This window comes from Bactrocera latifrons, unplaced genomic scaffold, assembly GCF_001853355.1.
Source record: "Bactrocera latifrons isolate USDA-ARS-PBARC rearing strain unplaced genomic scaffold, ASM185335v1 scaffold_243, whole genome shotgun sequence".
In the NCBI taxonomy this organism is placed as follows: domain Eukaryota; kingdom Metazoa; phylum Arthropoda; class Insecta; order Diptera; family Tephritidae; genus Bactrocera; species Bactrocera latifrons.
The window spans coordinates 355,378-380,668 of NW_017535997.1; positions in this window are offsets into that span (position 1 = coordinate 355,378).

Consider the following 25,291-nt stretch of genomic DNA (forward strand, 5'->3'; position numbering starts at 1 on the left):
ATTAATCGTTTTACATTTACGACGATAACATCAGCGTTCCGAGCACTACCGTCGCAAGCAGAGCATGTGTGGATGTGTGTGTAGGTGTGTGTGTGCATGTGTGAAAGGCCGTAAAGCAAATGGATAGGCATTATTGTTGCATACGAATGTCTTATTATTAATGACAATACAAGCTCACTCACACACACACACACATGCTAATGGCGTGCACACAACGAAGTAGCGGAGTCATAACGGTACACAGCGTATGCAGTTCAAAATGAGAAAAGTTGAATGGTTGTTATAGCAACTGATTACGATGCCTCAGCACATTAATGACAGCAACACACATTGCAAGTGCATGTGTGTGTGTGCTGTCTCTTATACACATCTAGATGTGTATAAGAGACAGGCGTATGCAGTTCAAAATGAGAAAAGTTGAATGGTTGTTATAGCAACTGATTACGATGCCTCAGCACATTAATGACAGCAACACACATTGCAAGTGCATGTGTGTGTGTGTGTGAGTTAAATGAGTGAGAGTGTAAAACGCGAATGGAGCAGAGCATGCGATGTGTCTCTGTGTGTCTGTGTAGCAGCAGGATGCGAGCTGAAGTGATGACAAAACTTTTACCACCGGCATATGCAATGACAATGACAACAACAGCAATAACAATACGATGCCGCTCAACCATCAACGGCAAAATGCAACAATAAATTTCTTTCTACAAGAGGCGGTCAGATGCCGCACAGCGCAGCGCAGCGGAGGAGAGTAAAGTCGAAAGCGTCTTCCCTTCACTTCAATACATATAAATCCGTATACATATACATATATAGTATACTTGTATGCATGTGCATGTGTACTGCCAACGCTTACGACCGAAGGCATAAATGTTGCGCTCCATTTGGGCTGTGGGTGTTGTCACAGCTGCAACGCTCGCCGATATCATTAATTTATTTGTCACATAAATTCGTTATATTGCAACAGAAACAACAACAAAAGCAACCAACTGGATGACTGCCATTATGAGCAAAGTAAAGGCAGTAAATATAGCCTCTGAGAGCTGTGTTTGTCGCCGCACAAATCATACACCGACACACCGACCTACAGCGGTATAAATATGTATTTAACAAAGGAAAATTTATTTATCTATTGTTGATTCATTAATTTAAGGCAATGTGCTAAAAGTATAAATTAAGCATAAACTTATCACTCCATCGAATTTGCCAGCAACACATACATACAAACGCAGGCATATGCCGCAAGAGTCAGCTATTAGAACTTCATGTGTGTAAGCTCAGGGGTGGCAGTTGATGTCCTATATAATTCAAAATACATTAATTAACCGTATTTTGCCATTTAGGAACGAAGAAAGAAGTGCGAAATATATTTCTTAATAATAGTAATAGCAATAAAGTAATTTAATGACAAGCTTTGCATACTAAAATGAGCTGTGGTTTCCGCAACTGTTTTATTTAGTTCACAGAAATACACAAGACGTTCATTTATAGTAACCTTATATACGTATAAGTGAAATGTAAAGGTTCCGAACATTAAAATACAGAAAACTGTTCCATAATTTACAACCCTCACCAGCGAATTGAATTCCATTAGCAGATTTGGCATTGCTGTTGAATATATAGACAGACACACAGGTATAGATTCATAATGCGTGGAGGTTATAATACAAACAGCACACTCGCACTATAAAGCGGGGAGAACTTTACAATGCACTGCAGTCAACCGGAAATTATGCATTCCCTACGAATTTACCATCAACTAGGGTTATGACCTTAGCTCGGATCATTCTCCAATCTATTTAACTTTACAGTCAAAACAACGGCCTTGTGCAATAAACGCACAGATTGGGAATACTTTAGAAAGATCTTGGAATGTTATGAAAGTTAATACGACTTTGTATTAAATACAGCTCAACTGGAGACTGAAATTTTACATTTAAAAAATATGCAACACGAAGCTTGGAAAAGAACACCGGAAGTGAGGAAAGTTGCTTTAAATTCTCAATATCCGAATAATGTTATATAAGAAAAATAATTTAATTAAAGCGAAAGCTACGACATAAGCGGCGTTAAACTTGTTGCCCAGTAGATAAATAAATTTTAAATAAAATGGCTAAGACCATATCCGTAAGTTAAGAGGTCTAAACATTAAATTTTCGCAAAATATCTTCGATACCTAACCCATGGAAGAAATTTCGATAACTCTCTTTGGAAAAGCTGTAGAAGATTATAAACACCAACAACTCAAGTATATTCCATTAAAATAAGTGCTGATAGTTGGGTCAAGGGTAATTCAATAAAAGCAAGAGTTTCATCGGACACATGTTTCTAGCCAAGTAAGCGAAGAAATCTCAAGCTGTACAAACAGTGAGCTGAGTGAGGAAATCAAAACTCTGAGACATTAAATAACCCGCAGTTGCGACCTGATTACTGGCGTGGTTCTAAAACGACTTCCTGCAAACGGTATAGTAAAAATTAACACCATTATTGAGGTGTTACATGGGTTTCCCCGGCTAAAAAACAGCCTTTCTTCAACAATTATATTTCTCATATAAAAAATTAAATATTTTATTAGAATTTTTATTGCTACAAACATACACAACTAACAAAGAAATTCGGAAATCTATGGAAAAAATATTTTAAACTTGGCCATTGCGACCTTGGAAAAAAGATGCACACGCGTTGTCCTCATCTAAAATGAAAAATACGTGTTTTAGTTAAAACCTTAACTTAGAACTTATGCAAGAGAAAAATACTGAAATTTGGATTTTGGGCAGACATTTTTCCAAAAAAACAAAAAAAAATTAAGATTTCAGGGAAAATTTCGCGAAATTTTTTTTGAAATACTAGTTGTAAGAATTGTATCTCAAACACCTGGGTAAAATTTCATGAAGATCGGTTGAGTAGTTCTCGATAAATCTTTCCATCCGACTTCAAAACACACAGTTTCTATAAAAATGCTTTTAAAGACGCCGCACTCAGCGCAGCTAGCTTCGAGTGCACAAATTCTCAAGGCGAAGCTATTATTCGGATCAACTAGAAAATTTAGTTGTTATTATGACAATATAAAAATCGATTTTTTGAAACCCGTAAACCCATGTGATGTCTTTCCATCTTAAATACGTGCCAACTTTTTGGAAACCGCTGAATCATTATAGAAAAGCCTAGAAAACCAGGATATGATGTATCTTATTACATACCCATTGCATTTCTACCGCTAATAACGAAGCTTTTTGAGAAAATTTTCATAAAATCATAGCACGAAAAACCACAATTCCTGTGTATCAGTTTGAGTTTCGAGCTAACCATTTTACGATTGATGAAATTCACAGAACTAGAAACAGTTTTGAAAAGGCCTTTAAGGAAAAAAGTTTGCCACAAAGGACTGTTTTCGAAATTGAAAGTGATTTTACCGGAACCGGAACTTGATATCACAAAATCATACTTCTCATACAGCATAGTCTCCATAAACTTCCCTTCTTCCCTTTTTTATACAAAAATTTCCAAATGTAGCGAATTTCTTCATTATTTTCACTTATTTTTTAAAGCTGAAACTTTTTTTCAACTTCACCGAATTTATTTTTTTGGGTTAATGAGGCTTAAAATCTCACCTTTCCAACACTGTATGTTTGGTATGACACAATGTGATTGGTAGCACTGGAGACATACGCCTGCGACGACATCTATTGACAACATGCGAAAAGACTTTTTCGACTACCCTACATTATATAGCGGATATATCGAACGGCAAATAAGAAATTTTAATGAGCCTTTTTTACTTGAAGTACGATTTTTGCTAGTCTCAAAATCTTCCTAAATTCACACGTAATGAATATTCCGACTTCTCGCTTTGTTCGCTTGACTTCAAAAGGTTACTAGGCAAAAGTTGTAACTTTGCACAATTTAAATATTTCCATGAGTAAATAGAAATTATTCTAAATTAAAAATGTGCCAATGTTTCAAAGACAAGGAATGCGAATGTGGGTGTATCCTCTCATGTTTCTTGATTTTTAAAGTTGTTGTTTATTTTCAAAATCTTATATTTTCATATTGTAAAATTTGCTTTCATTAAGTTTCAATTCCCAAATGTAATTTGATTTTTAAATTAATTCATTCGATTATGACATCAAAATAAATATATTTTTCCAAAATCTTTCAAATAATCCAAACAAATAAATTTTGTTGTGTTTTAGTTTCATTTCCGATCAATTAAGCCTGATTTGCGCTGTGCATTGTTTGCATAAATAATTGACTTACTCAGATTTCCACAGAAACCATGACTTCACACAAAACTCGCAAAACCGAAAATTCGAGATTTTCTTAAAATTATTCAAGAGAATGCAATTTAATAATTATTCAAGCCAATTGAGTTCTGCAACAAATTATGTCAATAAATTTGGCCAATGTTGCCATTGCGTAACAGGCAAAATGTTTAAATCGAAAGAAAAGCTCACACACACGCACACGCGCTCACACCGACACATATGTACACACTCTCGCAAATTGAGCATATGCCGCGCCCAGTCGGGGGGCGCTAGCAGGGGAGGCGAAGAAACCAAATGGAAATTTTGTGATTCCGTTTCAACACTCAAACACATTGTTGGAATATATTTAAATTCTCTTCGGATGTTGCATGCCACACATTTAAACAGTTGCATGTTGATATCTTGAGTGCTTGCAACACCGAGCCGCATACACACAAGCACGCTGGCGATTGCTCGCATGGGCTTTAGTATTAGGAAGTGTGTGTTGTTGTTGTTTTTGTTGTAGCACTTGGCAACAGCATACAAATGCAAGCTTGCATCGGAATGCTACGCGTTGCTTCTCACTTAGAACAATTTCACTCGTTTTATTACACTTCTCTTGTTTATTGTTTATTTGTTGGTGTTGTTGCTTTTTTATTCCACATTGACTATTACCTAAATTCCTGCAACATTTGTTGTTGGTGCGGCGCTTACTTGCATGCTTTTTGCAGCTAAGCAAAGTGATATCTTTTATTTGCGTCGCACGAATGTATGCGCCACTGATATGTACCGTTACAGACGAAGTTGAATTTTTTTCCCATCTTGCTTTGGCAATAGCGCAATAAACTGCTCGAGGAAAACAATGTTTCGTGCGAAAATGAAGTGCTGGAAATATTTCGAATGCAAATTGTTGCAAGTGTGGCAACCTGCATTGCCAGTGTGGCTTAAAGAGCTCTGCTCTTCAATTTGAAAATTCTATTGCACGGCACTGCTGGAAGATGAATCTCTTAGCTTTTGATTGCTCTTTTTAAAGGGCATTACTTCCAGATACAGTTAATTCAATGGATTTGAAAGTATTTTCCTTTAAAATACACATTATTCTTGGAACGTTAATAAAGTTTTGAATACCAATTTTTGATATACCAACTATATTTGAATTTCTCTTTTCTTTTGCAGTGCGGAGGTTGTGCAGCTGAGGACTAAATTGAGGTAAGCTAATACGTCTCGCCCAACTTTCGGCAGCAAAATCCATAGAGATTCGCAATTGTATTTTCTAATCGAACAGAACTCATATTACTTCGGCAGTTGCAGGTCTTAATCAGTTCAAAGACATCCTTTGTTGTATCTAATTATTCTCTGTGCGGGCCAACATTCTGAAGGAAACGTCGGATACCCTATAAAATACTATATCTAAGTTATCAGCGTGACGAGCTGAGTCAATTTAGCCAAGTCCGTCTTTATATACGTCATATAGTCCCCCAAATTTTGAGGTAACTCGAAGCATGTGTTTTTCCCCAAAGAAGCGGTTTACTTCTCGGAAACGCCGGTATCGGACCAATCTGGCAAATAGCTGCTAAACAAACTGATCAGGTGCCTGTAAGGAAGCTTTTGTATTTATGAAGGCTAATGATTTTCATTTTCTTATTGAAGAAAAAACACAGAATTCTCAATTTCAAAAGACGTTACTTATTACCATTCGAAAGAAGATTCATTTTTTGAGTACTATTTATTTTAAATAATTCGCGGTAACGTCTCAGATGGTCCATCCGTTGAGTTCAAATTTCCATGACTCGTTCGAGCATTTTGACTGATAACTGGCAAATGCCACGCGTGATGTTTTGGTTCAACACTTGAATCGAAGCGGGATAGTATGCATAGACTTTAGACATTACATATACACACAGGGAAAAATCTAACGCTGTATGGGAAGTGGCGCGGTCCCGTTGAAACTAAATGTTGTCGAGAGAACGAGCTTCAATTGGACTCAACGCTGAACAAAATTTGGCTTGAAAACACGGATCTTCTTGGAACTTTTCAAGAGCCCATTGAGAGAAGCAATGTAACTTGGAAAGGTTGAGCGCTTTAGTTCTTGCACAAGCTGTATTTTTTAAATTTCTAATTTAAGATCTCGACATAAAATACGCCAAGTTTTTCATACATCAGTCCGAGTAGCTGCGAACAGCGCTTAATCGACTCTCCACGACCTTCGTGTACACTCTCAGCTACGACATTACATTGTCTACACTATGTGCTTTACGTGGTCTATTCGGTAGAATATCATACAATAATGAATGCTGGGTATCAAGATGGCGGATGGTGTTGCAAATAGTACGCTCAGTGGGCCGATTATGTTCACCATAAGTTGAGCGAAGCGCGTTCTTTACAGAACGTATTCTTAGGGTTTTCATAATAAAGTTGAATGATTTGTAAACGTTGTTCAGGCGTACGTCTTTCCAATGATGGAATGCCAATACTGAACAAAAAGCACATGACAGCTTGACCCGACTCACGGGTGATCTGTCAGAAAAGGGCTATTGAAAAAAGTACTTGGATCACCCATCATATCACTCCGAAGACATGTTTCATTCGTATTCCTTCGATAATAATTTTTTCCTTCAAAATGTCTGAAATTTTCAATCCAGTAGATATTATATAAAAATAAAGTTCGCATCAAAATGTCCATATTTGTTAATATTCCGACTGCAGGCTCTTCTGGAAGTTTGTCATGTCTCCCACAGTTGAACTATAATTGTTAGCTTCTATAATAAAGTAATCAGCAATGTCAATTCGCAGAAATATACAACAAAGCTCAATAGGACTTCTCATGTGTCTTCCCAATGTAAATGAGATGTGTAATAAATTAACAGTTATTATCTGTTTGCTGGTAACTACTTCCATTTTCCCCTGCCACCAGGGATTTTTCGTTGGTAATTTGTATTTTATACACAACTTAGAGACAAAAGCTCGCAATTTGCTATTTTAATTCGATGAGATAAAAGCGCTGCGCCACATACGCGCAACACACRCACACATATTCATACATACACATGAGCATTCACACTTTGCTCTGCAGGACGTGGCTGGCGGTGCTACAGCAATGAAGAGAAATGATTGAAAAATGGCATTTTTTGCATGCAAACTCCGTCGACTGTCCAGCGAAACAAATAAAAGTTGTGCTCAGCACACACCCACACACCCACTATGCATTTGTGTATATAGGAGGGCAGGAGGTACGAGTACAATGCGTTGTGTGACCAGTGGCATTGTCCAAACTATGCTAAACTGACGTTTCATCAATCACTCCGGATAATTCGCACATTAATCAAACTGAGCGGACGGAGAGTGTTTGGCACTTGGACAACTATCCCTGGAAAAACACACACACACACATATACAAGCAAACACATGTGCATGAAAATGCTCTCGGCTCGTGTTGGGTAAACAAAACAATAGACAACGCGGGATTTATGCAGTAGTTTTAGATTCGAACGTCAATGTGYATGTGTGTGTGTGTGGTATATTACACCGCGTTAGTAATAGCAACAACAAAGCGGGGAGTTCATAAAAGGCTGCAGGCGACCGCACGGTGGAGATATATTTCTACCTTATACATATGTACATATGAAGTAAACACGAACTATTTCGGCAATCTAAGCACAATAAGCATTGAGTTACTGTTGTTCCATGTTGCTGGTCTTATAAGGTGAGCAAGTTTGGAAGAAATCTGATTTTGAGTTTTTGTTTAGTTATTATTAGCTGCCTTCGATTCGAATAGTGTTACGCTCCAGCAAATCGAACAGACTATACTAGTCTCTCAAACAGAGGGCAGCACTTGTGATGCAACCCTGCCCCCTTGGTAGCTAAAGTTCGACCACAAAAATTAACGCGCCATACACTGGCAAGTGTCCTCTAACATTTACAACATTGCAGTATTCCGCCCCCAAGAAACAACGGTTATTTACATACTCGCGTGGCGTCCACGCAAATCACGGCAATTAGAGCTCAAAACCGAGCAACAGAACAATAATTAAAAAAGCAATTGAAAACTTTAAACAGCGCCCATCAAAGAAGAGCGTAGCCAAATCTCGTTTTTCCATGTTATTTACTCGCTAATGTCTTTTGCGCGCTCATTGTGCGGCTTCCGTTGAAACTTTGACGGCGATGACCTACGAACGCCATTAAAAAATGAAAGTTTTCTAAAGCACTAATGGTAATAAAAGATGCAGCTGGCGAAAAAGTGAATATTGAAACTTGCCTTTTGAAATTGTGCCACCCTCGAGGCTGGCTAGCAGATAGAGAGAAAGCGAGAGCTGCAGAGAGAGACCACAACATTCATTAAAATTTATTTAAATGCCACGCAACAAAAAATAAGCGAAGAGACAGCGCAGTAAGGGAGACTGACCAAGTGTTCGTAAGGCAGCAGAAATTATAGCAAAAGTTTCATTTGATAAAAAATGCTCATTAAATCTATTTTAAAAATATTTGCCAAAGCCGCCATTACAAACTTAATGATGCCACTGACAATGACGCTATTAAAAGATCAAAGCACAAAAACATTAATTTCTTCACTTTGAACTAAAAGCTGGCGAACATTATTCACTTACTATTTTTATAGCGAACTTCCGAATGAAAAACCATGAAAAATGACAATTAACAGCAATAAACTGTCGCTAAAAAGACTCGATGTTTAAAAGGTTTTTAAGTCATTAAATTGCATTGATTTAAACTAGATACTGGAGTTCAACAAAGGCGGAATATTTTCCACGATTTGCATATATTATCTTAAGAAAGCAGTTTCTTGAAACTTCAATGGTAATGTGTAAGCTATTAGCATATATTTAATCACTTATGTAAAAATTTCCTGACTGACCTAATTAAGCGGATGTTTGAAACATCTATTCATAAAACGCTTTCCAACGGAGCTTTTGAGGAGCTTTCGCTTTAGTGAAAGCCATCAACTCTGCAAGTTTGCAAAAATACAACTTCTTGTGCTGTTGAACTTCATCGGAAGCATCGTGTGCTTCAGCGAGGAGATAGTAGAGTGAGGGAATATTAGTCCTGGTGATATCACAATGGGCCTACTAAAAGGTTAGCTACTGTACATAACTAAATATCTAACTATCTTTAATTGTTGCTCACATTTTTGAACAATGCCCTTATCGGCCAGCGTTTCAAGCTCTTCATATGAAATGCCGTTCCACAATTCCCTTATACCGAGTTGCTAATGAGTGCTTTCAGAGAGCAAGTGTGCAAGTCGAGTAGAAAATCTTTCGGTTGTCTGTCGACGTTTTTTTTTTTTTTTTTTTTTTTTTATAGTAGGAGGAAGCATCGAAAGCCGGAGTGCGGAACTTTAATCCGCTAAACCTAACCTATTCCCAACTCGTCTGTCGTCTGTCGACGTCGAACCGTCCTTGTGTTTGTTGAAGTGCGTTTTATGTTGCACAGGGTGGTTGGAAACATGCCTTCCATCTATCACAATACGATCGATCTGGTTGGTGGCTTTTCGATCTGGAGACAGCTAGGTAGCTTGATAAATTTTCCTATGTTGGAATCTAGCACTACAAATAACCATATTCCGGGTCCCGACGAAGTCATTCAGCCTCAACCTATTTGGGGATGTTTCATCATGGAGACTGAATTTATCGATCGTTGTGCCAAAGATAACCTGGCGTCAAAGTCACAGCGTACGATTTTGAAATCGTGGCGGGGCAACTCTCATAGGTACACTCCAAGCACTCATAGAAGACATATTTGATCGTAGCGTTTTTCTCTTCCGTCGGCAACCAGCTGGGTAGAGGCACCTTTCCACTTAAAGGACCATAAATTCCTGGTATAAACCCTTAAACCGTAATCCTTAGTACGTATGCAGTGGTCGTCATCAAAGCAGGGGTCTCTCATCCGAAGCTGTTTTCTTCATTGGAGGTGTTTTTTACGTAGCTGGGGAGACGTTGTTCATCTTCTCATTTTAGCTCGCCCTCAGACGATGCTGAGTCCAAGAACGCAAGTGGTGAGCAGTTGGATCCTTATGTAAAATAATCGTTTCTAGCCACTCTCAAGTTAACGGCGCTGAGAGAACTTTCCTCACTTACAAGAACTACTTTCAACATATGAATCCATCCTCCTTATTTATTTATAACTTTACAATATAATATCTGCCTTATGAGAATATTTTCATAATGCTCAAAGTACGTACTGAGAATATTGTGGACTTCTCATTCAACCAACTTGCATCACTTCGTGTCACGTAAGTCTCTTGCTTTGCTTGAGAATAATGCGAGTTCAAGAGAGCAACAAGACAAATGTGAAGCTGAAAACTTTGAAAACTAAACGCGAGTCGCCATTAAAAATGCTTTTCTCATATTGAAAAGGGAATGAGAAAGATTGCGAAAAGTTTAATGAGAAAATAGTTGTGTCGGAAAAAAATTAGTCTCCACTCGACACGGCCCATTTCCTTATAAGAAAAGAAAAAAAGTTACTTGCAGCGTTGACTAAAGCAAGCAGGCAGCARCAGCAGGCTAAAAAGTAGCGCAAAAAGCTTCGACGTTATCGTGGTTGTATGTATATAGTATTCTAGTATGTTGCGTTTGTACCAAAAAGTATGTGTAAGAAATAATATCTAACTTCGTCGGGAAAAAAATTATGAAAAAATTTCACTAAAAGAAACTGTGAAGAAGCTTCAACGTTGGCAATCATGTGCACTCCACTCTCGTCATTTGCGAAATGTCATGTTGCACAGCGTGACAGTTCTCATGTTTCCCCCATTTGCTTTAACGTGTGTATATTTTTAAGCGTCGAGGCAAAAAGGAAGATTTCGCCCTCAATTCCCGCCTATGCTGCTGTTCCCTTATTGCCTCATCCGGCAATTTTTTCCATCCATAATTTGTTTCTTAGTCAATATCTACGCATTCTTATTTGCGCATTGCCCCCACTCCCGTTATTTCGCCTTACTTATCCATCATTCATCGGGCGGATTKTGCGCTTAATACGCTGCCATTTACAATATCAAACTAATACTCTTACACAGCCACTTTAAGCGTACACAAAGGCACACACATCGCGCAGCATATGCAATCATATTTTCGAGAAAAGCAATATCACCTACTGAGCGCCTTGCTGCTCCACCGACATCTTCAGTCAATCATTTTCATCAAACTCCCGTCACAGCCGCACGCCCACTGCCCATGATCCGTATCGTCAATATCCACATTGTACCCTTAAACCGAACATATTTCAGCGATTGCCTTGTCATCGCAGTCGACGGAGCRGCGCGTTGGCTTCGTGAAYGCTTATATTTTGAAAGTCATTGCGTTGAAARCGGATTTTTACGTTTCACTGAAGACRGATCCACCCCGCTCCGCGCACTGCAGCTGTATTGTTGTTGTCATCGCTCTCATTAGCCGGCTCCCAGTCATAGCTGTAATCATTACTAATGACAACCCATCCATATTAGAAGGGCAGAACGCTGGCAGGGACATGTGTTATCACGCTTGCGTATGTGTGTGTGATCCGGATGCACTCTCGCTAATGCTAATGTTARTGCTAATGCATGTATTAATTAGATAATGAATTACCATCAAGTTTTAGATTGTAGTGCAGAACAAAAGAGGTCGGCATAAAAATTTTCCAAAGATGATGTGAATATCGCAAATCAGCGATATCTTGAAGAGCTTCGTGTTGATGCGGATTGTGGTAAGAMATTCATACACTGCGGTGAATGCCAGTACTCGACGACGTAGTCTCTCTTCCATCACCAATCCTACAACGAATTTGCACTCCTTTGCATGGCCTCAGTCCTTGACCCGCGCATCGCATTTCTTGGACGGCGGTGACGTCAGCCTTCACTCTAACGTGAACATCAATCAGCTGGGTGRAGGTGAATTCCTAATTAAGGGAGGAAACTTCCAAGTGCATGTCCTCTAATCATAATCCTTAACACGCTTTCCGTGGTCGTCATCAAAAGGACGGTTTCTCTTCCGAGACATACCTGGATAGAGGATGTTCTCCTTTCCACTTTAGCTCGCCATCAAACGGATGTTCTTTGCTTAGCCATAGGATACTTGGTCTAAGACCGGAAGTGTTGAACTGCTTGAGCCATATAAAAAATAATCCCAAGTATCAGGCGCTGAGAGAACTTTCCTCACTTGTGGGAAATTCCTCAGATGGCTGCATCCACTAAAAGTCCACTAAAAATCCTTGGCTATMCTTAACCAAAAAGATGGCTCTTTACTGTTATTTTTCCAAGAAACACTTAGTCTAAAACTTACACTGGAAGATGTGAAACGTTCTCACATGATGACGTCAGCTAAGAACCCACTTAATGCAACTTTACAACTGCAACTACATTCGCATTTCAATTTCACGTTCGACACTCACAGTTGAAAATAAGCAGCCTACACTTCCATTAAGAAGACGAACTGAGGATTGACACAATTACAGCACAAAAGCTCTCTATTAGCTCTCTAGTAACTCTAAGTCCACTTCGTATTCTAGTGGCACGTTTTGTCCGATATTTAATTGTGTCATTAGTGATAACAACTTAATGCACACAACTACAACTATACGCTCGTTTATGTGTGTGCGGTGCCTAGCCCAGAGTATTTAATACTTCGGTAGACTGTTAGGCGGGGCGTCGGCCATTACAAATACAAGTGATGGCACAGAAAATGACTCGGCTAAGTGCTCCGAACTTTATGCGRGGCAAACTTAAGTAGATTTGTGGCACTCACGTGTGTTGCTTGGCATCATTGAAGATGACTCGCTTATTTGGCATGTAAGCATTACTGCTGAARTTAATAATCTATGTCAATAGCTATGAACCGAGTGCAAAATTAAAGTATATGTGTGCGTGTGGAAGTGTGCGCATACTCAGCTGCTTACAAAAGAGGCAAAGCGCACCGAGAAGAACTCATACTGCCTGCAGGAAATCATGAAAGCTCATCTCGGTGGCACACTGATACTCAAACACAGAGCCATCCACAGCGCTTAGCGGCGTTGCTGTAAGTTGCTCAATCACTGCTCGCCATTGTTGTTGTTGTCCAGACCAACCTAATTTGACTTTGCGCATTTTTCCAATGCGCCTTTACTTACATCTTCCCTCATTCTTTCTTATTCTTCCTCATTTTACTTGCCGCCACAACAACTATTTGCTGTAATGCGAGACTGTGATTCTCATGTTGAATTACTTCCGGCGAGAGCGCTTTGTTTGGCATCACGCAACACCGGAAATGTTTGGCTGTTTGCAAAGCGCCAACGCACGCACGCACAGGAAGCAACCGCGCACACACGCACACAAATGCACATGCGGTTATGTAGTGTACWGACGAAAGCAAGACGTTCGCCTTGGCATCAGCCGCGCTCCACATGCTAGCAGCAGCGGAGSCAGCGCCAGCAACTCCAATGAACGTGTCAGMAGGCGGGGCTGTCGGGGCTGGCGGCGCACAATGGGTCGCGTGAGTCGCGAGTGCCGACAATAAAATGCGCAATGTGAACAATACACGAGCAAATTTTATTTTCCGGTGCAAAATATTCACCGACGCACACACACTCACACGCACACATTTAACATGAGCATCCAGGACATTATATGTGTTTGCCATTTCTTATATGTTCATAGCATACAATGTGGCGCAGCAGCTGCGCTTTTTCCCTCCTAAGCTTTTTGAATGCCACTTCTTTTAAGCCACTCCATCTTCAGGCACCCGTAACTCTTATGGCGCGCACGGGTGTGTGTATATGTGTCAACGCCTTTTCTCGACTTGTCACAGATTGATTAGCGGCAGTTAGCACACATGCTCGTGTATTTGTCAAACAAAAGCACCGCCAATCGCTAGCGTGTACTCGTGCTGACATTAATATGTGTTTGCTCTAATATGGCGTATTAGTAGACGTCATTACTTTGGCCTGACAGCTTTGACTAATACGCTCGCCCAGATCAGCTCGCCGCTTAAGCAGCGTGAATGACAGATTTGCAGTCGACAATTTCGCTCCAAATGACAGCCTGTGTCACGACAATAGCTTCGAATGGATGCCGTTAATGCGAACATGTTGACATGTGTGCATGTGTGTGTGGTTGCGTGGTTGTGCTGCGATGTAAATGCAAATGGCATTKTGCTTTGAATATCCGAGCAGCAAAATTAATTTAATCGAATCGAATCGCCTGAGCTCAGATTAATTTGTGTATCCAAGTAATTATGCTCATGTAACTGTAGACAGTTGAACCTTGATATGTAGAACTCGAACGGCATGTTGGGAAATGTGAATTACGGTTTCTTCACCAGTGACTTGRTTGCCTTTCTGAATAAAASTATTTKATAGAATTTGTKGCAACTGCTCAGTTATGMAGTAGAAAGAAACTGAGAGGTTAGYTGGTTGTGGACGATTAGCAGGGCAWGCAAAGAGATGGCTAGTGTCAAGCGGSGACTCATTGCTGGACATACATTTGATATGTCACGGTCTATTCTGGATAAGTAGGAGTCTAAACTACTACAGTAACTAGAAGGCATCTGCGCAAGAGTCACTATCGATTCGCGTGGCAACTCGAGCTCGTCATCTGCAATGGGTGGTGGTTTGACTTTAAGTACGTCATCCGCTGAAAGGGAGTCGGTGAAGGTGTTTGTGACTCCACTGTGAAGTTAATGTAGAAAGTGACTAGTTTGTTCTTAAAACTATTTTGTGTGAACCAGTCGCTACCTAAGTAACCTATAATGTTAAGTTAGAGCGGACCTGTCCTATCACCCACGGAGTAATACCAAGAGTTCCTGTAGAAAAACTAAGCTACTCAGCTCTCCGCTAATTTAGTTTGAATAGTCAACTCAATCCGATCATCGCCACTTATGAGCTCGCCRGCGTTTGGCTCTGCTCTCTTATTGAACTCGAAAGTCAAATAAATATCAAACATGATAATACAAATTACCTGCCTAAATTACGAAAGTGTTGTTCAGATCGATGCCTTGTGGATGTCATTATATCAAAGGGTGACAAGTTGGAATAAGCATTCTAGTATTTTAATTGAGCAGACAGAGTTTCGTCTCATCTTAAAGAACACGTAGTGGAATTTTCACCGTCAAAGAGATATATTTTTCACGCTCCAAGGCTTTACAATATCCAGAGTATATCAAAAAGAAGGTAAGCAGGCTCTTASAGAAAAGAATGGCTTGATACCACTTTGAGAGGAGTTTATCACTGTTCTTATTTGAAAAGATGTCCACCCTAGCATATTCAGACTCTCCTTCGAGAAATATTTTCGCATAGCACAATATCTTAACTTGCTAACGTAATAACTTTGTACCAATTTCGACTCTCTGAGCTATTTAACTGTGGTACAACGAAAGCCAATCGAAGTATTAGCACGCTCCGCTGGCATTCTTTGCCTTATTTGCTTAATGGCTTATTTGCAGGCCCCCTCCCCCCTGCTTTAGAGGCTTAAAACAATCGATTTTTTGAAGATTCTTTTGGAAGGGATAGAAATAATTGATTAAAGCGAAATTCCTAGGGTTTATAGTTATCTATTTAGAAATTATTCAAAAATTTTTGGATACAAAATCTTTGATAATCTGCCCTTGGGAAGCAATTGCCCGATGCATTTCGCAAGTGCATTTGACGGACGGCGAGCAGGTTGCAGGTCGCAACTTTTATCGAAAGCAAAAAATTCGAAGATATTCATATTTTTTAATAATATATTTTCTACTTAAGCTAACAATATTCAAAAAAAAAAAAAATTTTAAAATTTTACAGATTTTTAAAAATTGAAAAAAATGGTTTTGGCCAAAAAAAATTAACTTGACTTTTCTTAGTTTTTCTTTTAAGTTTAAAGAGAAGATAATTTAATGCCAAAGATAATAAACTTTACCCCAATTCCATACGACGTTTACGTTTGTTCTATCTTGCCCGGGGGACATATATATTCTTAGATTATTTAATTATTTAGCAAAAAAATCAATTTTTTTAAGCTTACGTGCTTACGTGTCTGCACGACCAACCAAGTACGGAGGTCTGGCTGGCTTTGCGTTTGAACGTCTTTGAGTTGTATTAATTTGACTCTCGCATTTCATTTCGTTAGCCCGCAAGCTTGTATGTGTGTGCAGTTGCGTCTTGAGATCAAACAAAAAATGTCAACATTTAATTTCCTTCGCCGATCGCTCTTGGAATTTTAAATTCAAAATCAAGSCATCTTCGTTTCACTCTGTCACTTTTCTCCCAGGCAACGAAGCACGGGTGCATGAACTCAAAGACAAGCCATTTACTCGTACATAATTTATATGTGTGTATGTGTGCATGGCGAAGAGGTGGAGAGCTGKTGTGGGACGATATCGCATACATTTTACTTAATTTATCCGCAATCTCTCACGTGACTGACAAATTTAATGTCAATACAATTTCCGATAACATTTCATTCCTCGCACATACACATGGAAGGAGTATACATAGGAGAAGGAGACGAAAAAGACGATTCTGTTTGATGACTTTTTTCACACATTCAATTCCTTCCCAGACAACGATTGCCTGTTTTTTTTTTTTATAGAAACCTGAGCGAGTATGCATATATGTAAATGTGGCTGGGGCTGAGTTCGCAGAGAGAGAGAGAGAGAGAGATAATCTTACAACTTCAAAGGAATTATATAGCGGAAAGTTAACACCTTAAGCTCGCTTCAGTCCGCACTATCGGACATTTATTTCAGGCGTTATTTTGAACGCCAAACCTCAGTCTCCTAAATCGACTTTGACTATATATGCTGATGCTGTTTAATTCCACGAATGACTCCATAAAAGTAGAACTCTTTCCACTCATGTAATCCAAAGGACTATTATATACAATTTTAAGAATTTAGCGTTACAGAAAACTGATGGTTACATCTACATATATATTGGGTAGTCGAAAAAATCTTTTCGCATTTCTATTCAAATTATAATTTTTTCTTCTTCTTTTTCGACTACCCAATATAAACGCTTATTGTGTATTCAGGTTCCATGGGAAAATACTCTCCCTCAAGCTCTTTCAAAGAAGTTTCCGTCAATCTACTGGCTACCTTGAGGCAATCAGACTTTTCAGCTCCACTTTCACATACTTTAAACACCCTGAAGCTTTAATGTACCAAATTTTATCCAATATAGAAGAACTATTCGGTTTCCGAACACAAATGTTGACCACCCTAACAATCACAYGTCGTGGCGAGTAAGAAGTAATATTGACACTTCAACATGCATACGTGCATRTAATTTGAGAACAAACACACTCGGCACACTGACTTTGCTCGATAAAAATAGAGCCTTTGAGTCCCCCAAAGTGATTTTTCAACGTCTCAACCCGACAGCGGACACCTACGCAAACCAGTCCACATCACCACGTGCTTACGAATATCGAAGAGAACATATTCATATAGACACACATTATTTACCCAGCTGTGATAGACTGACATTTGTCTCTGCACACCACCATTTCGGTACGCACGCTCGGCAAACGGAAACTTTTATCACCATCTCGAAGTTTCTGTCCCATCTTCGAACAAGCAACTATTTCGTTCTTAGTTTTTATTATTCCGATTTTTTCAACGTCTTTCACGTTTTGCCATCACGTAGGCGTCGCCGAACCCGTCACCGCTGCAGCTGCACACTTTTACACTTTTTCAGTCGCAGCAACTAAGTTTGTGGTGAGGGGCATGCCGCAYCGGCTGGAGTGTAACTAATGACAGTTCGTTTTGTTAAGTCGATAAAACTGTCAGTGATAGCCGAAGTTGGGCTGCCGCGTCGCCAAGAAATGAAAACAAATCGCAACTACGGCAAAGCAAAAACAACAAAAAACACAGTGTAATAAAAGTAACGGACAAACTATGCACGGAGACAAAATGTTGTCCAATATTCGGTGAGCTTATTTTAGTCCTCTTTATTGTCCGCTTGCAAATGTGCCAAGAATATTGCTGTTTCATAAAAATTACCTTTATCACTCTATATTTAGCTTATAGATTTGGTTTCGGTGAAACTTTCTCATTTCTAGCAAGGTACTGGACTTTTTGACCTAACCTTTTTTGCGACATTCTGACGGCATTGTCATGTAAGCAAACTGTCAAAGCGTTGTACGTAAATAGTAATGAAATAGTTTCTTATAAAAAGCAGGCACATCATTTATAGAAAACATATCAACAGGCTTATAAAGGGTGTGTCTTTTCAAAATACGAACAGCTTCATTTCATATAAATAGCAGAGGTCCTTAGATCATGCATTTCTGAAAAAAAGTTGACTAAGCCAATCAAATTAGTTTACCGAGGTAGCCAATTGAGGGACACATTTGGTAATGACTTAGTCCTCCAATGTTCCTTTGCTAGGAAAGTATGATGGTTCGATGGCGTCAGTGGCGCAGCTACAACTTTAACAACAAATTTAGTTCTTCGGTGAATGTGATTGGCATGCGATGAAGAAGTCATGGTTCACAACCTGTAAGAAAACAGTAAAACTTCGAAATTTAGGAGTCAACATATATATAAGATATGAAATCGAAGCATTTCTTAAGCGATTGGTAACAGARSACGAAAARTGGATCAAATGCGCCAAAAATCCTCACAAATGTACGCAAAGCCAATATTGACGCCTCCAAAGGTTATGCTGAGTATTTGGTGGGATTGGAAAGGTATCATCCACTATGAGCTGCTATAGCACAATATATACAAGTAAATTGCACACACCTTATAGGTTTTACTATCAACAACTATCAACATGACATTGACGCAAACAATCGGAAAAAAAAACGTCCATAACTGATCAACAGAAAGGGCTTCGTTTCCATTAGGACAACGCTAGGCCACACACATCTTTGATGACTCGGCAAAAACTGGAAGAGCTTGTCTGGGAAGTTTTGATACATCCACCATATAGCCCTGACCTTGCACCATCAAATTACTATTTGTTTCGCTCAATGCAGAACTCCCCTAGTGGAGTAGAGTTGGCTTCAAGAGAAGCCTGTTAAAATTACTTCTCGCAGTTTTTCGGCGAGAAACCAGAAAAGTTTTACATTGATGGAATAATGTGCGGAAAAATGGCAAAAAGTGGACTGCCAAAAAAATAGTATTGGTTCAATAAAATTYATTATAAATATAAAAAAAAGATGAAGTTTGAYTAAAAATACGAAAMGACTTTYTCGACTACCCAATATATGAAAATATCTGGAGGAACTAGATAGATAGATATTGTTACCTAGGTTGCACAGCGACCTAGTGTCTATTGTAAACTTCGGATGGAAAATATCCACATACTTAGCTTACTAAGGACATAGGTTCATAATGCTATGGTCTTATTTGAAGTCAGTCGGGAATATAAATGCAACAAGTTAATAAGCATATAATAAGTTTAGCGGAATTCCACGGAAAGAAGACCCCTAAGGTCTTCTCATTAAATTACTCATTAATTGCGGTGTAATTTAGCACTAAGTAGGTTTTACGAAATATTTTCACTTTTCAGTTAGGCTTTAAGGACCAGTGCACTTATCAGCTACGCAAATGTTTAAAAGCATTTCTATGTATGTGTGCATAACTCAATCGGCGACTAGAACAACTGCTCACTCCCGATTTCCACTAATGCAATCATATATGCTGAATACTTTTCGAATTTTTCATTTCATTTCAATTTCTCGCATCACAAACGCACACTGCAGTTTTCCTCGCAACAGAAGCTCGCCAAGTGCAAAACAAATATGGCAAAGAAAATGTTGAAATTGCATTTTTATACAAATATGATTTCCGCAAAGAAACGCAARAGATATCCGCTGCGGAAATACACATGTTCGCATATGCCATCACACACAAACACACGCACACACACAATTTATTACATCTATGTATATATATACATATGTGCTTGTGTGTTGAAAGCTAAGTTTTTCCACAGTGGAAAAGAGTGGAGTCAGCAATAGAAGAGCCATTTGACAAAAGCTTGCTCCTCGACTCCGGCAGAGAGCGGAGCTGTGAACCTCTATTTCCAGTTACGAATTAATTAGGTATTAATCCCAAACCGAGTTTTCTTGAGGCAGTCCGACTGCTTTTGTCTGTTTGTCTGTTTGTATGTGTCTTAGCGTTTTTAGCTTCGCGCTGTCAGCGCACAATATTCTCTCAGCTCGTCTTTGCGTCCTCATGCATGTTTGGCGTGGAATATTTGCTTTTCATCCGACAATTTCCTATATTTTCTTATAATTTTCTATATAATTTYAGCTGTTTACTTAATATGCCACTCCATCATCTTCTGATTACACAAGGCACACACGCACACATACATGCGGGTTAAGAAAATAAAGTGATGATGGAAATATAAAGGGTGAGGCATTTCGAGGCTCCTTTTTTCTTAATGAAAAAACACAGAAAGTGCAAATTTAATGGGGAATCTTTATTTTCATTCGAAAGAATACTCCTTAGCATTTATTTTTTGAAGACTATCTCTTTCAAATGTTGGCCACGGCTACATCTCAGATGGTGGCGACGATACGGGCTCACAAACCAAACCTAACCGCAGTTTTTTCCGAATGAAATGGCATCTCTTAGATCTGTTCAGGTTGCTTGTCTGCCCGAATACGGCAATTTGAGCCAGCTGAACAAAATTTGGCTCGAAAGCGTCGGATCTTCTTGGGCCTTCTTAAGAGCCTATAGTGTGAACCGAAGTCACTTGGGATGGTCGAGCGGCTTCAGTTCTTGCACAAGCTGTATTTTATATGCTTTCAATTTATGATCTGGACATAAAATATGCCAAGGCGTTCCATACGWCAGTCCGAATTGCTGCGAACAGCGCCGAATCGATTTTTCACTGTGTTAGTGTACACTCTCAGCTGGGGCCGCTATAMATATATTTTTCACTACATGCTGGACGTGCTCTATTCGGTCAAATATTATCTAATAATGAATGCTGGCTCTCAAGATGGGTAATACCRTTGCGAATAGTACTTTCAGTAGGTCGATTATGTTGRCCTTAARTTGAACGRARCTCGCAAAACACATTCTTCACAGAACRTGAGTTTTCGTAATAAAGTTGTAAATGTTGTTCAAGCGTAAGTATTTTGCTTATAAAATTTCATGCAATCCTGAACAAAAATAATATAACAGCTTGACATGACTGCCGCGAGATTGGTCAAAAAATGCTATTGAAAAAAACACCCCCACGTGSATTGCTCGCTAAAATATAAAGAGTTACAAAAAACGAGTCTTTACATCCAAGTGAAAATTAACCTTCTAAAAATTGTAATAAAATAGTTAGCAAAATTAATGGGCATTATTCCTTTAATATTCAATGTACATATCTAACCGTTATATATTCCAAAACCTTCACAATTGTGAAAGCTTCTCGATATGATATAGAAAATCACGCTTGGARGACTTATTTCTACTGCAATGAGGATCATGTTTGTCAACGCAGAATTGCAACTATTTCGAGCAACGGATATTATTTCATTCATTCTTCAAGAAAACTGGCAAAGATAAGAAATAACCATTCTCATCGGAAAATGCTGTCTAGGTTTGATGGAAATAGTGAGAAAATACTTAGAGAGGGCCATGCGATGGAAGGAAGTACGGTGAAGCGATAATGCAACTATTTTGGTAGTCTCACCATACTACTACTGCAGCGTAAATGAAGTAAAAGGATGGCTAGTCTCAGCGCAGAAATTTTCTTTCGATTAGTTTAAAAAATATTTYAAAACTAGTTCATCTCATTTATTTYGCAAGAGCATTCAGCTATTAGCTTACAGCTACAAATGAGGCAAATTATACCCACAGCTGATTACCGCGCGCAAATGTAAGCGCYAATCACATATGTAAGTATGTATGTACGAGTATATGCGACTACCCGACAATTTAAAATGTAGCAAATATGCATTGCCATGTCAACGACAAGATGAATGCTTATAAATGGGCGCTTATAAACAACGCCTGCTTATTTGCATATGCGCCCTTCACCGCTCCCCCTCACTTTGCAGCAGCSCCGCTGAGTCTCCTGGAGTAATGGCCGCGGGCACATCAACGTGAGAAATGCAAAGATSTGGAGCGCCAAATGCGCTTTTGCATGTTACGTCGTGTAATGCCGCGAGCTCAAGCGTCTACACACGACCATGTTTATGTGTGTGTGTGGGCGCGTTTGTTGCATAAACAAGATACTTGCGAGGAATTGCATTTCGCTGATGAAAAGGTGCATTGTGCAGGCGCGCGTCGAACGGCGCTGCGGAAAGTAATGCGAGGCATAACAGATAATATCACTTACTCACACCTCTCTGAAAGAGAGAGCGGGAAGCGCGCCGCTGGCTGTTTATGACGCACTTCGTTACTTGCATATGTGCGCAGCGGCAATACATAAGTGCGTATTTTGTCAATTTCAATTGCCGTCTTGTCGCATTTTTATTTTATATGACGTTGGAGGGTAGCCYCTTTGCAGGAGCGCTGCTGTGGCAGCAAAGAAGTTGTGTGGCATACCTGAAGATTATATAAATAACGGCAAGCGGCTTGCGCTCACCTTACATTTTAGCGTATACTATTTGCATCGACAGTGCGCTTTTCTGCATTTGTGCGCTTGTTTTTGCAAGTTTTAAGCGCTATGTAGAAAKAAGTTTACTTTTACGACAATGTTGCACCCACTAAGTGAAAAACAACAGTCAACATTTACGGGGTTCGGCGCCGTGAGCAGACATTGAATGCGTTTCGGGGAAGTTTGCAGCGAAGTTGCGCTGCGGATTACCCATGAGCGTACAGGAAATATAATTTTTTGGGTAATGCTGATTTTTTTTCTTCATCTGCTGAGGCTGAGTAGGAAAGTACAGGAAGAAAAAATGCATAGAAACTTGTAACAATGAGATTAATTGGTAAAGTCCCCACTTGGTCTTCGATTAGAGCGAAATAAAGTTTAATTGTCGGAGATTTGGATTGAYATTTTTATAGAGTACAGCTGCATGGAAAGGATATTTAACATGAAACCATTAATTTTACTTAACGCAAAGTTTTTTCATTACTAGTTGCCACTACCTACTTGGATATCTGTATGTAGTAATAATTTCGCTTTCATGCAAATTTTTAATATTTATAAATAAAACTGCTGGCAGTAAACAGTTTTATTTGAATATGAATTCAATTAATTAGTAAAAAGGCGGTTAGCCGCAACAAGCCCAACCACAGCGAAGCATATGCAATGAACAAAATGAACAACGCATGCAACAGCATGCCACTCGAACCACCTTTCAAAATATACAGCAGGTCGGAAAAAAATCACCGTTAATGATACCAGTTGTATTCAAATACCCTGGAAATTTTTTGGYAATAAATATTGGGTAGGCGAAAAAGTCTTTTCGTGTTTTAAAGCAAACTTCAACTAATCTTATATTTTTATATTTATAATGAACTTTAATGAACTAGATATATACTATTTTGGTTGACCACTTCAATCCTAGCTTTGCGACCATTTTTTGAGCTTCACACCGCTTGGACCGTGATTTTTTCGCACATTATTGTCATATTTGATCCAATTTTCGTCTTCTGTTAACATTCGCTTCAGAAAAAAATGGTTCGATTTCATTTCGTTTYAGCAAAGAATCGCAGWTGTTAATTCGGTYCATTAAATTTTTCACAGACAATTCATGTGGTACCCACACATGGAGCTTCTTTTTGTAGCCAGCCTTTCTCTTATGGTTCAAAACCATTTGGTGATGAATGTTAAGTTACTTAGCGATGTCATGGCTGCTTATGTGACGATCCTAGTCAATATCTTCCATAATTTCRTCGACTTTTTCAACGATCAAAGCGAAATGCTACTTTAACATCGAAATTTCCAGAACGCCGATATAGCATCGTCTCTGTAAACTTCACAAAATTCATTGGTGSCTTGCATGGCATTCCTCCATTTTTTATACAAAAGTTTCMAAATATATCGAATTTCTTCAATATTTTTACAAATTTTTGAACAGCTGTAACTTTTTTTCAACTTTCCCGAATTTARTTTGTTTAAGGTTGRWTGAAGCTTAGAATCTCGCCTTTMCAACACTATATGGTAGGACACGASGTGATTGGTAGCACTGGAGATATACGACTGCAACGATCTCTTGTGACAAAATATGAAAAGACTTTTTCAACTATCAAATATTATTATTTGGTATAATAAGTAGGTATTATTTGGCGAGACATCGGCAATTTCAACAAACTTTTCGATAACTTATTTAAATTATTTTTTTCAAATAAGAGAGTATATAGAAGCAATTTTTTGGCTCACTCCAGAAACTGGAACACATATAGTGTCATACATTACCTACAAAGTTCAGTCCCAAACGAGGTTATTTGGATACATAGTAACCAAATACATGGAAATTAATAAATCATTGCTTACATCTAGTATGTATGTGCATTAATATATGGACAGCATATATATACCGCAAATCGAAAACCGCTGGAATTAATTAATTTAGAGCAAAGCAAATAAATTACGTATACGCCATGGCAGCCTAGCCGGTGAAAATACAAACTTAAGAGCGCATGTTAAAAGCAAAAAAAGTATGTAAATATTTTAGTCAGAATACAATTATTGAATAACGGTTATTAATAAAAAAAAACATTATATTGATTTATTACCCGCCAATTAAAGCGCTCTCACAATTAGACAGTCTGTATGTATACTTATATGCAGGCACAAATGGCTGCTTAATGGGTTCATTAATTACACATTTAGATATATTACAGTTACAGTTCTAACGAGCAGCGTATTAACGAATTGCGTAAATAAATTATATAATTAATATAGAATCGAGAAAAAATAACGGTGGTTGAATTTCATAATTTCACTACAGCTGGTCAAGGCGTTTTAAAGTAAAACTACGCTATTATAACTTGCTCTAAAAATGTTGTTATTGTATGTGTTACGCGTGTGCGGAAGAGCTGATTTTTTTTTTTAAGTTTAGAGCCTTCATAGTTAAAGCTAATGCCGTTTATTTGTTTCCAGCACTCGTTGTTGACGTGAAGTGGCTTCCAGTTGGTGCTTGGATTATTAAGATGTTTTTTGTTCTGTAAACAGAAATCAGTTTCTTGTGACAAATGAGCACATCCTTT